This window comes from Aquarana catesbeiana, linkage group LG09 (assembly GCF_042186555.1).
Source record: "Aquarana catesbeiana isolate 2022-GZ linkage group LG09, ASM4218655v1, whole genome shotgun sequence".
NCBI lineage: Eukaryota > Metazoa > Chordata > Amphibia > Anura > Ranidae > Aquarana > Aquarana catesbeiana.
Window position 1 is genome coordinate 90390583 of NC_133332.1, and position 14911 is coordinate 90405493.

Consider the following 14911-nt stretch of genomic DNA (forward strand, 5'->3'; position numbering starts at 1 on the left):
GAGAATTACTCCAAGCCTTGCTCTGTGTTCATCACATTGTTGTCCATCATTAGAGAATGATCCGCTCTCTCAATGGGATAAGATGCTGAACTGAGCTCTTTTCCATGCTCTGGCAGGGAGAAGCAAAGACCCCAGTCTCCTCCATGGGTCATAATCAGTGGTTAGAAGGCTAACCCCTTGTCCCCACCAAAAGCCTCTGTTCCGTTTGGGTTTGTCACATATTTTATTAGTGTATTTTATGTGTGCCCGACACAATTCCTCTTCTTCCAATGTGAACCAGAAAGGTCAAAAGGTTGGACACCCCTAGGGCAGCGATGGCGAACCTTGGCACCCCAGATGTTTTGGAACTACATTTCCCATTGCACCCTGCAGTGTAGTTGAGGATCATGGGAAATGTAGTTCCAAAACATCTGGGGTGCCAAGGTTCGCCATCGCTGCCCTAGGGTAACAACACTCACTCAATATACTATACTACAAAGGATTAGCAGTACTGTCACCCTAGGAGGAACTACAAACACCTCCTCCTCTCCTGATTAACACTGAGGAAAGAGTTCTATAGTTCACAGAGAGAGCTCAGAGCAATGTAACATCATACCAATCAATGCCCACCAGGTATGCCAAACAATGCTCAGAGATGCCAATCAGTGCCCATCAGTAATTCCTGTCAGTGCCACCTATTAGTGGCCATCAGTGCAGCATATCAGTGCTGCATATTAGTGCCCATCAGTGCAGCCTGGCGCACTTATTTACAAAATTTTGTAACAGAAATGAAGAAAAACATTTTTTTTTAACTTTTTTTTTCTTTTTTAATTTGTAGCACAAAAAATAAAAAACCCAGAGGTGATCAAATACCACCAAAAGAAAGCTCTATTTGTGTGAACAAAATGATAGAAATTGAATTTGGGTACAGGGTTGAATGACTGCGCAATTCTCATTCAAAGTGTGACAGCGCTGAAAGCTGAAAATTGGTCTGGGCAGGAAGGGAGTAAAAGTGTCCAGTATTAAAGTGGTTAAGCATGATAGAGGAAAATACATATTTGTTGAGGAAGACAAAAAAGTTGTGTATAGAACTGTTAGTCACTGCTTAAAGGGGTTGTAAAGGTAAAAGTTTTTTCACCTTAATGCATTCTATGCATTAAGGTGAAAAAAACATCTGAAAATACTGGCCCCCCCCCAGCCCCCTCGTTTTACTTACCTGACCATTCGAAAGTCCTGTGCTCGCCCCCGACATCCTCTTCGCCGCTCAGCCTGGCCGTTGACTGAGTACAGCAGATGGATTGAAAGCAGCGCAGCCATTGGCTTGCGCTGTTGTCAATCACATCCAATGACGCAGGGCGCCGGGAGGCGGGGCCGAGTGATACAGTGAGCGGCTATGGCCGCCAGCTGTATCACGGGAGCGCACCCGCAAGCACTCAACACCATGCGAGGGAGCTGGCATGAAAGTGTTGAGTCCTTGCGGGGGGGAACCGAGACAGCCGCCGAGGGACCCCAGAAGACCAGGTTCAGGGCCACTTTGTGCAAAATGAGCTGTACAGTGGAGGTAAGTATAACATGTTTGTTATTCAAAAAAAAAAAAAAAAAAATTAACTTTAGTGATCCTTTAAAGGAGCTCACAATCTAATGTCCATACCATGGTCAAGCACATTCTAGAATCAGTTTGGCCAGATGCCTATTACCCTACCAGTATGCTTTCAGTTTGGGTAAACCTGGACACCTGCAAGAGCCCCCCCCCCCCCCAAAAAAGAACAATATAAAAAACCCAGAGCTGCAAAACAATTATGTTAACCACATTGCCACACTTAAGCCTCATACACACGATCAGATTTTCGGCAGGGAATTTTGTGATGACAGACTGTTGGCCTAAAATCCGACCGTTAGTACCTCCATCAGACAATTGTTGTCCAACTTTCCGCCAACAAATGTTGGATGGCAGGCTAGTACATTTTCGGCGGACAACGGTCTGTTGTCAGATTTTTGTATCGTGTGTACACAAGTCCGTCACACAAAAGTCCAAAGTACAAACACGCATGCTTGGAATCAATGCTCACCAAACACGACATTAGTGGAAGACGCCCAAAGGGTGGCGCTCAAGAGCTGAATTTCCACGTATTACGTCACTACGTTCGTGTTTATTGGCCGACAATTGTGTAACGTTTGTATGCAAGATAAGTTCACGGCACACGCCCTTCGGACAAAAGTCTGACACTTTGTTGGCCAACAATCCAAATTTATATTGCTGTCTGAGGTGTAATGAGGAAATTTATCTCGACCCCTGACATGGATGTCACACGCTGAAACCATTACATATCAGCTGAGCTGCTGTTGCCACCAGCCAGTATGTATTCCGTATCCCTATAGAGCAGTGGTTCTCAACCTCAGTCCTCAAGTACCCCCAACTGGCCATGTTTTCAGGATTTCCTTTACTTTGCACAGCTGCTTTAAATCAATATCAATGACATGGTATTGATAAGAGCTATTTTATCTAAGGGAAGGGAGTACTTGAGGACTGAGGTTGAGAACCACTGCTATAGAAAACCTCAGGGATCTCTATAGAATTATAGGAATAACTCATAACTTTAGCCAGAGTCCTGGACAGCAATGAAGATCTTGTGGTGGGTAAATGGAGCCTGCTATTTCCTCCAAGATAGATAATCTACTTTCTGAAGTCATGTCCCCTTTAAAGAGAGGATAACATTTAACCACATTTGGCCGTGTTCTTTGTGACGTTAAAGAAGGGAAGAGAAACTAGAATTAGAAGAAACACACAGATTTACACAATTCTGCAAGTTTTTTGCAAGGAACATGAACTAAAAACAATAATTTATAATGCAACACCACAAATGTGACTGTACCTGCAGCTACAAGGTTCTACAATGGCTACAAGGTCAGCAGGGACTTTTCAGCTAGATGATTGCAGGCTGCAGTTCCAACTCCTGCAAAGTCCTTTTCTGGTCCAGAATTAGAAAAGAGGGGAGGTGTTCAATAGACTTGGCCTAGAGAAAAAATGCTGCTTCTCTATACATACAGTCATAGCTCCCAACTGTTCTGATAAAAAAAAAAAAGTGTTTTATGATAAAGCTGCTATATTACACCCTCTGCAGTCCTCCCAAACCAGATGTAAAATAGTGAGGAGGTTAATAAAAATGTAGATGATAGATTATCAACAGGTGCCTCAACCTGTATGTGTGCACCCCCAGCAGGGTGTGGTGCCATAAACCAATGTGCAGATATGTTATCCTCTAATGGCTATAACCAAGTCAAAAGAGGGAATAATTGAATGGATATCAGCGTCAGTATACATATACTATCCACAGGGTGTGGTGTCTTTTGAAATAATAATCAACTGTGTTGCCCCCTAATATCCACATCTAAATTTCAGATGGAGGAGTAAATTTTATAAGCATGAAAACATGAGTGGATGAATGCTGTCAGAAAACTGTATTTGTCTAACCGGAGGAGACGCAAGACGTTCGTAACCCTGTCAATTAGCTGCCAGAGGGTGCAACACAACCTAGACACATTTTCTTTATTATAAATTAGCATCACAATTGGACACCAGCTTTTACCCCAAACACTGGTCTCTTATATAGAGGATTTAGCATCACTACAAGAAAGCCATTATTGGCGTTCCCTATATGCACATTTACTCCTCTTTCTGAAATTTAGATGTGGATATTAAGGGGGCAACACACCTGATTATTATTTCAAAAGACACCACACCCTGTGGATAGTATATGTATACTGACGCTGATATCCATTCAATTATTCCCTCTTTTGACTTGGTAATAGCCATTAGATTAGAGGATAACATGTTTGCACATTGGTTTATGGCACCACACCCTGCTGGGGGTGCTCACATACAGGTTGAGGCACCTGTTGATAATCTAAAACGCTCTTTTTTTTTTTTTTTTTTTAATCAGAACAGCGCCACATCTACATTCTCCTAAAGGCCTCTTTCACACGGACTGTCCGTTCAGGTCCGCCTGTCAGTTTTTTAGGCGGACCTGAACGGACACTCCATGGAGGTCTATGGAGCGTCAGATGTCAGCGGTGACATGTCCGCTGACATCCGACCTGCTCTGATCCGAAAAAGTGTAACGGAGGAAAAACCTACTTTTCCATCCGTTTTCGGATCGGATCGGGTGACGATGGACTCTACGGTCCGTCATCACCCGATCCCCCATAGGGGAGAGCAACGCTCTGACAGGTCCGTCGCTGCACAGAACCGCTCGGGCAGGGGTGGCCGGCAAGGTCCCCGGCGTCAAACCGACTCCTGGTGTGACCCAGGACCCATGGTAGAGCGGCGGAGACGGGCGCCTCACGGCGTCCAGGCCTAAGGAGACCGGAGATAACCGCACTTAACCGGGGGCCCGTCCGGGAAGGATGCGAAAACGAAGCCGCCATGGGCGGGACGGGGAGATGGAGGCTCCGGGCCGCGCGGCTCGCGGACGCCTGGCTCCCCTTCCGAAGCCTGCGGGACCCCAGAGGAACGCGTCGGCAGGATGGGGGAAGCCCCGGAGAGTCGCGGGGTGCAGCGACGGACCTGTCATTTTCCTGCTCAGCGGGGATCGGCGGAGCGATCCCCGCTGAGCAAGCGGATGTTCACGGGGTGGATCATCACTGATCCGCCCCATGTGAAAGAGCCCTTATATTCATCTTAGTACACTCCACTCAGGTGGAGGTGTACCTGTAGATGCAGCAGTTCTACATTAATTTTTCTGTACTTATACCCTTTGCGCGGATTTACTTATATATCGTTTTAATAGCTCCCAACTCTCCCTGATTTCGAGGGACTGTCCCTGATTTGGAACAATGTCCCTCTGTCCCTCTTTCCTCCTCATTTGTCCCTCATTTTGGTCCGATCTATATAGTTGTATATAAAATGCACTTTTTATCTTCAAAAAAAGTGTTTCCCAGTGCTAAACCTTTTATCCAATTTCTACATTGCTGCATTTGTAAATTTCAAAAGCCAATATAAACGAATAGTTGTAAAAAATAAAACGTGGGTATAACTAATCTTTTTTTTTTTTTTTTTGTACAATTCTCCTTTAAGGGGGAGTGGCAGGAGGTATGTCCTATGCCTACATACTTTTGCTAATAGGCGTTCCTCCTTCCTATCGCAGAACGTTGGGAGATATGTATACAGTATGGTAAGTGAGCAATGTCAATCTAGGACAGGAAGTGTGTTACTGGCAGGATCACCAGGTAAAAATAAAAGGAAACAACCTAAAAAAAAAAAGAAAACAAATGCAGCCACTACATCTAAGTCCCGGTGAACTGCAAAAAAACAAAAATTGCCACTGTGAAATGTCTTTGTATTTGAAAAATCAATAACAGAATTTTAAATTGACTTGGATGTTTTTTTAAATAAATGGTGTCCTGAATATATAATTAGGAAAGGATAATGCAGGGAGGATGGGCTCCAGATAATTATTCCAACTGTAGCTTCTAAAAATTAAATCATACATTATCTAAACCCAAAAACAAAAGGAAGGAAGGAAAAAAGATTGTTCAAATCCCCCAAGCTGACTGTGTTGATGGGGGAATGCCTATTACGTTCTGCCAGGGGCAGTAGAACACAGTGATTGCTTGTAGCGGCTATAGCCATTGGCAGTAATCATATGTAAAAAAAATCCATCAGGTTGGTTGTACCCAAATCAATCGATGGATTGACTTTGGTACATTGGCAGTAATCATATGTAAAAAATCCATCAGGTTTGTTTTACCCAAATCAATCGATTGACTTTGGTACTTTGGTACAATCAGCCCACCCACAGATGGTTCAAAACTCAGCTGGTCCCTGCTGAACTGGTCGAGATTCGAACTGTCTATGGTGGCTTAAGAGTGGAGGTCCAGACTCTTACAAATGCCTATTCCTCAGTGGTTCTCTATAACCACTTGCCCTCCAGTAGGTTTTACCCCCCCCCCCTTCATGACCAGGCCATTTTTTGCTATTTGGCACTGCGTTACTTTAACTGACACTTGTGCATGCAACAGTGTACGCAAATTACATTTATATCATTTTTTTCACACAAATAGAGCTTTCTTTTGGTGGTATTTGATCACCACTGCGTTTTTTAATTTTTTATTATATAAATGATAAAAGAAAATCATTTATATAATAAAATAAACAATATTTTTACTTTCTGATATGAAACATATCCAATAACTAATTAAAAAAAAAACTATTTCTCCATGGATTTAGGCCAAAATGTATTCTGCTACATGTTAAATCCCACTACATGTATATTATTTGGTTTACGTGTAAGTTACAGCAGCTACAAACTATGGTATATATACTGGAATTTTTTTTTATACTAGTAATGGCAATGACCAGGAACTTATAGTGGAACTATAATAGTGTGGTGGTCAATCTGACACTAACTGACGTTGACTGAGTGGTACACTGTCATCAAAAGTGACACGAATACAGTGATCAGTGCTAATACTATATGTAACGGTACCCTCGTGAGTATTGCTGTGTATAGTAGTCCACCTGTTACCCTGCCCAGCCAGACACACACTTTTACACTCCTCAGAGACAATAAAGTAGTCCTTGCATTTTGTTTTTGTTTATTTTATTGAAAGATATTAAACTTGGATAGGGACTTATGGAATGCCCAAGTGATTAGAACATTGCAATTTGGGACTATATACACATCCGGTATATACATCACTCTATTTTTCCTCCTGCATATCGCTTCCTCTCTTCTGCTCTCCAGAATAGCTAGCACTGATTTGGTAGGCCTGACACTGGCTCAGCCAGGCCCAAAGTAGATGTCCTTTGCAGGAAGAGACCGCAGACCCCTTTTAGTATAGCAATAAAAATAAGGTAGTTCTTTAGTGCTAGCTGCCCGCGTGGCTACTGAGGCCAGTACCACATCTTCAGGCCCTGCCAGCCTTTCCTGGCTGCCTCTCTCCACTGCTCATGTTTCCACAGTTCTTTCAGCTGGTTCTGCACCCATCTTAGACTGCAATCTCCCAGTCCTCTCAGGTTTGCCTCCCCAGTCCACTCTTATGGTTCTACACCCATCTCAGACTGCTCTCCATCAGTCCTCTCCTTGCTCCTCTTGGCCAGGACACCTCTGTGTGTTGAAGGAGGGCCCGTCTGCACCCAAGCCCAGGCCCAGGGTCACACCCCCCCCCCCCAGACTGGGGAGCTCCCTCCAATGCCACCGGCAGCCTAGAACTCCATCTCCAACTTCTTCCAGAACAACTCCTCCCCAGCTTGGCTGACCCTGGGTATTTAAGGAGTCAGCTTAAGTTAGGGATTGGTCATGGCTCCTTAGAACACCACAGGTGGCTCCACCTCCCCTACAGCTTCTCTTTCTAATAAACACTTGAACATTCTAGAAAGAAGTAAGAGGTCTTAGAGACGCCACCTATGAGTCACCCAGCACTACCCTGAGCCATTCTCAGCCCAGATCAAAACAAACAGGCCTGGCTGCCAGCCTAAATTTACCTACTCTGCCAACAACCTATATACATACTCTAGCAACCTAGAGGGTGCTACATATACACTGTCACTATACTAATGACACTGGCTTGGAAGGGGATAACATCTAGGGGTGATCAAGGGGTTAACTGTGTTCCTAATAATGTGTAATGTGTGTAAAATGTGCTGCCATTACTAAGGAAAATGTTTTTATTTTATTCCCTGCAAAGCAGGGAAAAAAACTAACACCTGTCAGTGTACAGAGCTCTGAGTTGTCTACAATACAGAGCTCTCTTCCGTGAATGACGGAGCCGATCAGCGGGTCCCAGCGATCAATCATTTTCCAGGACCTGCTGTTTGCCTTGTACTGTAACAAATCACAGCACAGTCAGGGCGGCTGGCACCTCACCCGAAAGCACTGATCACGTACCAGATACGTGATCCAGTGCACAGCAGCTGTCCTGCCGCAGTAGATGTAGGTGGGGTGGTCCACAACCTGTTAAGGTGCTTTAAAATGTACCTAAAACCCAATGATGTGAATCAGCCCTAACATGGCAGGGGTGGATGTCTCACAAACCTATATACATTTCCTTGTGATTCACTTTCATTATATGCATTTCGGCTGTTTAATTGGGGATGTCATTTATTATATTTACTCTGAATTTCTTGATATAGAGGAGCCACACAAGGACAGAAAATGAGCAGTCTGAGGATTTAACAAAAGGCGGTATGTAGGAGGAAGGAAGGAGGGGAGGGGTGAAGCGTGGGGACGGAAATTAGAAAAAACGATTTGACACATCTGTGGAGCTAAGCTTCCTCTCCCCTTCATTCTGGAGTCAATAGCAAGACCCAACCTTCTCGTTTTTATGTTGCGTTGTGATTCCGAAAGAGGAGCGCAAATCATGTAAAACGCAAATGCTGGCACTTGTTGTTTTACACTGCTTGGTAAAACACACTGGACCTAAAAAATAAAAGATTTCAAAACAAATTTAGTTTTATATTGCTACCGTCAGTTCCTTGATATATATATATATACACACACACACACATATATACAACCAGACTGCTGGTTGGAAGCTAAACAGTGGGGACCTTGAGTGGAGAGTGTGAACAAGTTTTGCTTTTTGACTGCTGGTGATTGCTGGGTTGCATTTTTAGGTTCTTTTTTGGGGCTTTTACTTGTAGCTTATTAAAACCTTTTTCTGTCACTTTTTAAACAGCTTTTTTTTTTCCTTTTTTTTTCTTTGCTTCCTTCAGCCTACCAATGGGAGTGGTTAATTGGTCACAGATGCTTGAGGCCTATATAACCTTCTGTAGAACTCATTGTGAACTTGCTCATCTTTGAGATTGCTGGAACTTAGACCAAGTGGTGAGTTTAAAAAAAAAAAAAAAAAAAAAAACAGAGTTGAAAACAAGAGGTTGTAATAGGGGTCACGTACCTGTGTAGGGTGAGCGTGTACCTGTGTATTGTAAGTACATGAGTGCACGTGGACTGTACTAAGTGTTAGTGCCAGGTCAAAGAGTCACTGAGTGTTGTCTGAGTAGTGTGTGTGGATCGTTAGTACTTGTGTATTGTGTGTGTACGTTGGTTCAGCGAGTACCTGTGTATTGTCTTGTTGAGTACCTGTGTATTGTCTTGTTGAGTACCTGTGAATTGTCTTGTTGAGCACCTGTGTATTGTCTTGTTGAGCACCTGTGAATTGTCTTGTTGAGCACCTGTGTATTGTCTTGTTGAGCACCTGTGTATTGTCTTGTTGAGCACCTGTGTATTGTCTTGTTGAGCACCTGTGTATTGTCTTGTTGAGCACCTGTGTATTGTCTTGTTGAGCACCTGTGTATTGTCTTGTTGAGCACCTGTGTATTGTCTTGTTGAGCACCTGTGTATTGTCTTGTTGAGCACCTGTGTATTGTCTTGTTGAGCACTGTCTTGTTGAGCACCTGTGTATTGTCTTGTTGAGCACCTGTGTATTGTCTTGAGTATTAGTGTCAGGAAGCTAGTTGTTAGGTAATTTGGACAGGGTATAATCCCCAATCCTCATTAAATGTAATAGGTACGATGCCCAGTGGGTGTGGAGAGGCAACTCTGTACATCTTGCGGCATGTATGCGTTCCTTGATCATCCGATCGAGGGTGACTACTGCTGTGCAAAATGTAAGCACATTGTTTCCCTGGAAGCCCAGGTTCTGAATCTGGGGAAGAAACTGTCACACTGAGAAGACCCTCCATACTAAAGGAGAGCCAGGAACATACATGGCAGGGGCCAGCACAGAGACGAGTGGAGACAAAGAGGTGCAGGCACTAGGAAAGAGTAGATGGGTGACAGTCAGGAAGGGTAGAGGAGGAAGTGCCAGGGAGGCCAATCTAGGGCTGGAGCATCCCAATAAGTACGCTCCATTGAGTGACATTGGTGTAACCAGTCAGAGACCAGCATTGCTGGAGATGAGGGACTCTCCTAGCTGCCAGGGGAAGAACTCCTCCAGTGAGAGTGGGGGGGAAGCGAAGGAAAAGGAAAGACAGATTCTGGTGGTAGGGGATTCGATTCTTAGAAGGACAGAGAGGGCAATCTGTAACAAAGACCTGAAGCGCCAAACTGTATGTTGCCTACCAGGCGCTTGGGTTCGGCCGGGTTAGCCACTGGTAACAGGTTGCGCCTTTGGCACAGCTGTATTTACACTAATACACACAAATATGTAGCTGCTCAGCCCAAGGCCCACCCACTGAGAGGCTGCATATTTGCGTGCTGCCGGCACGCAAACTTTTTTTCATTTTGGATAGAGAAAGGGAGGGTCATAACAGGTTTTTTTTTTTAGCCATCCCATTGCGGAGATTTACCTTTACTTCCTGTCCTATAGCCAAACAGGAAGTGAGTGGAAATCCCTGCAAAATATTGAAATCCATTGGGCCCCCCCAGGTCATCAGAACTAGTGTCCCTGTTGGAACATTTCCCCTCTATTACTTTTCTGGGGACAACACAAAATTTGGGATTTTCTTTTACTTTCACTTTCAATAATAATGGTAAACAGGACAGATAGAGATGGTAAATATACCTAAGGGGGGCACAGACGATGATAAAAAAAACCTGACAGGTGTTTCCCTCTCCAGTCTATCCAAAACAAAAAAAAAAGTATGGCCTTTAGTTATACTTTAATATCCAGTAATTATGTGTATAAGGGGTCAGTGACAAGAGCGCTGAGGCTTGTACAACCTGCAAAAGCTGTTTGTTTTCAGAGCACCACGGAGCTGTGTGCAGGCAACTTGCGTTTGTCAATGGATAGGCAGTGGCTGTATGGACTCACCCTCACATACGAGTTTGACAAGTGTGCATTTGAGGCTATAGATTCACCCCTGCATGTCTTTCACACTTGGATGTGCAATTGACTCCTTTCAGCCGCTGTGTCTCCAGTCACTACACAGGCTGCCTGCATGCAGCTCCTTGCTGCTCTTGCACACTGTTTGGCCCTTGGCGCCCGTGCAAATGAGCCTTTATACAGAAAAAAAAAGTCTCCTTCATTCCCCATATAGATATACACTATATTGTCAAAAGTATCAGGACGCCTGCCTTTACACGCACATGAACTTTAATGGCATCCCAGTCCTAGTCCATAGGGTTCAATATTGAGTTGGCCCACCCCTTACAGCTTTAACAGCTTCAAAGTCCATAAAGACATGAATGAGCGAGTTTGGGGTGGAGAAAGTTGACTGGCCTGCACAGGGTCCTGACCTCAACCCGATAGAACACCTTTGGGATGAATTAGAGCGGAGTCTGTGAGCCAGGCCTTCTCATCCAACATCAGTGAACAAATGAGCTTCTGGAAGAATGGTCAAACATAGACACACTTCTAAACCTTTTGGACAGCTTTCCCATAATTGTTGAAGCTGTTATAGCTACAAAGGGTGGGCCAACTCAACATTGAACCCTACGGACTAAGACTTGCAATTAAAGTTCATGTGTCCCAATACTTTTGGTAATATATTATTTATATATATATATATATATAATTATATTATCTTTCAATATAAATAAAGTGCCGATCGCTCCAAAACGAAATTGTTGTGCTTCCCCACCCCAGCACTCTCATGGGTGACTCACTAGAAGCAAATGCCCTTTGTGATAAAGAAGGTCTGAAATTTCATTGGAAATTCTTCTCTAATTCTCTTCATCCACGACCAGATTGTCTCCTCATTAATGCGGCAAGAGAATATAAAAATGTTTTAATTTGAAACCAAAAAAACATTGCACTCACATGTATTTGTGCTACTCACAGCACTAGTATAGTGAAGGCTGATGCTTGATAATTCCGGGAGGGGGGGCAGCAAACCAACGCCCCCTGGCACAGACACGAATGCGGGAAATGTGGGGAACACTGGGAACAAACACCCCCACCCGGAGACAGACATGAATGCGGGAAATATGGGGAACACCCCCCCACCCCCCCAATGGGAGACGGACGGCCTCCTTACCTTAGGAGGCAGATATCCCGCCGGGGATGACTCCGATCTCCCATCCTCCTTCCTTCTGCTGCCCGAGCCGGGGAGTGCTGGATGTCTGAGCCGCTGCAGGGGAGCCATCGTGGTGGCTGGTGGGTTGGTCGGTCTTCCACTGCTTCTCTTTCAGCCGTGTGTCTCCTCCCCCTTGGCAAATAAGATTACTTATTCTTTCGCCCAATCGGGTCTCATGACCGGCTTCCTGATTGGCTGGGAGGAGATTCAGTGTTACAATAGCGAATATTCATTTGCTATTGTCACACAACTGTGTGGGCTTCAGGCGCAGTGCTCTGTGCCCCGAGCCCACCCTTTTTACAAAGCCTCTGGCTCTAATCACGTGCGTAAAAACAACCCCACCCCCCCGCATCGGAATCCAGGCTTCCGGTGCCCTGTATGTATATTAGGGGCCGGACACATAGATGGGGGAGGGGCGGCGGCACCTGTTCGCCCCTAATGGGCGGGCTGCCACTGCACTGGTATATAATGCTCAATCTCATATACAGTAATCCACCTGCTGCTGCCTGTACATGCTTCTAAGGGCTACTCGGTGTCTCATATTTAAAAAATATGCATTTACTAGCAGGATCAACAAGTAAAAAATATTATGGGGGGGGGGCTCAGAAAAACAAAATCTGCTGTGTTCATGCTAGTGACAGAAAACATTATAAATACCATTCTTTATTTTGCCCATTGTTATCATTTATATTTTCTTAGACCCCTTTCACACCGCCTGCAAACCGCCCCTAAACAGCCTCCGCTGTTTGTTCAGTGTGAAAGCCCGAGGGCTTTCACACTGAAGCGGTGCGCTGACAGGAGAAGAAAAAAACTCCTGCCAGCCGCATCTTTGGAGCGGTGAAGGAGTGGTGTATTCACCGCTCCTAAACCGCTCCTGCCCATTGAAATCAATGGGGCAGCGCGGCTATACCGCGGCTATAGCCTCGCTATACGAGCGGTTTTAACCCTTTTTTGGCCGCCAGCGGGGGTTAAAACCGCACCGCTAGCAGCCGAATACCGCTGGTAAAGCAGCGATAAAAATAGCGCTGTTTTACCGCTGACGCCCCCTACCGCCCCAGTGTGAAAGCAGCCTAAGGCTCCATTCACACTAGCGCGTTTTTTGGTGCATTTTGCATTTTGCAGAAATGCATGGGAAATTTTTAACATGTTGCCATTCTAACATGTTTCGGACAGTGGTGACTGGTGGACGTGTACAGGCAGAAATTTAGAAAAGGATCTATAAATGTAATCATTAAAATTTTATATGGACTTTTAATTATAACTTTTCTTTTGCAAATACACCCCCCCCCCCAATCTCATTTCTCAGGAGTTATGTTTATGATCCTGCCAGATCCATGCTATGTGGCCAACAACAATCTATTGTGAGATTGCTTTTCTGAAGCTTTTTTATTTTTGTATTATTTTTTTTACAGAGAAAGCAAAGCAATGGTCACCTTTTCTGTCTAGTATTTTGATCATGTATGGTCAACAAACCATAAGGCCTCATGCACACTGGGCATTATAAAAATGCCAGTAGCTTTAGCTGTAGAAAGCTGCATTAAAATCGCTTCCATGTTTTGCAGCGTATTTGTATTAGCGTTTTTTTAGCAAAACTCCCAGAAAAGCTTATGACTCTAAAACGCTCATAAATGAAAAATAGCATTGTTTTTCAGCTTTTTTTTTTTTTTTCAGAGAGCGTTTTTACAGTTGAAAAACTCCCCTTCAAACCCACTAGTTCTGGGTTTTTTTTCCAGCCAGAAATGCCCCTGACAAAAAACGCTGATAAAAGCCTGTGTGTGCATCGACACATAGGATAACATGTTGGAGAGTTTACTGGCTGCAGAAAAAAAAAAAAACGCCTGAAGCCAAAAAGAGCAGCTGCAAAAATGTCCATTGTGCATGAGGCTTAAGTGTCCAAGTTATTGGTGTCAAATAGAACAGGAGGTCGGAAAAAATCTCCCCTTTTCCTTTCTGCTTGATACTGTGTAAGCCAGAACAGGAATTGAGTGCAACAGTTACTAGGGTTGCCACCTCACCTTTAAACCCAAACACATATTAATTACACAGGTTCTGGAGCTAATTTAGTGCAGATAAGGCACTAAGTGAGTTTAATTACCACCTTAATCAGCCACAGAACCTGTGTACTTAATATGTGTTCAGTGGGATGGGATGGCAACCCTAAGTGAATTCACTTTAAAAATAAATAATAATGCAGTAATCACTAATACGTGAATAATAAAGTGCAATGATCATCAAGTGAATAAAGTATCACAGTGCAAATGAATGTCCATATAAACCTGCAAATAAATGCCCCCAGATGAAGACACGTGATGTGTCGTAACGCGTAGGGAGTGGCCGGAGTCAGACGTACACCAGGAAGAAACGTGAGAGGGCGTTTAGAACGCCACACACACATTGTTTTTCCACTCTGCTTTTTTAACTTGTTACATTGTAAGAGTCCACTACAAGGCATTTAATAAATATATCCAAGCCTTTTTTAACATACTACACTTTTTCTCTTTCTTTCCCCCTGTTGACGCTGTGGTGAAACCTGAGCGATCCAGGATATATTTGTGAAGGAATTTAAAAAGGAGAAAAACTATTGGCTTCAGTTGCAGTGTATACCAGTACAAAACAGGACTCTGTTAGAAGCACCTGGATAACACCAATTATTTGGTGATGCGAGTTATCACATAACTTTAAGGTGAGAGTTCTGTGAGACCATAGTCCTGGAGAAAGTATATGGAATTTTATATGAACAACACCATTGAATAACATCACCTTTTATCCACATAAACAACACCCAGTCACGTATTTGGAATATCGCTGATATCTATCATTGTGTTTTGGAAGATGCGTCCACTTTATTTCTCATGGACTATTAATCCATAACGTTTAAACATTTGGACAATCATAACACTTAATATTTATTCACTATTTTTTCCCAATCCATTTATTTTTACCTGCTGCTGTTTTTTATGTGTTTAGACTTCTTGG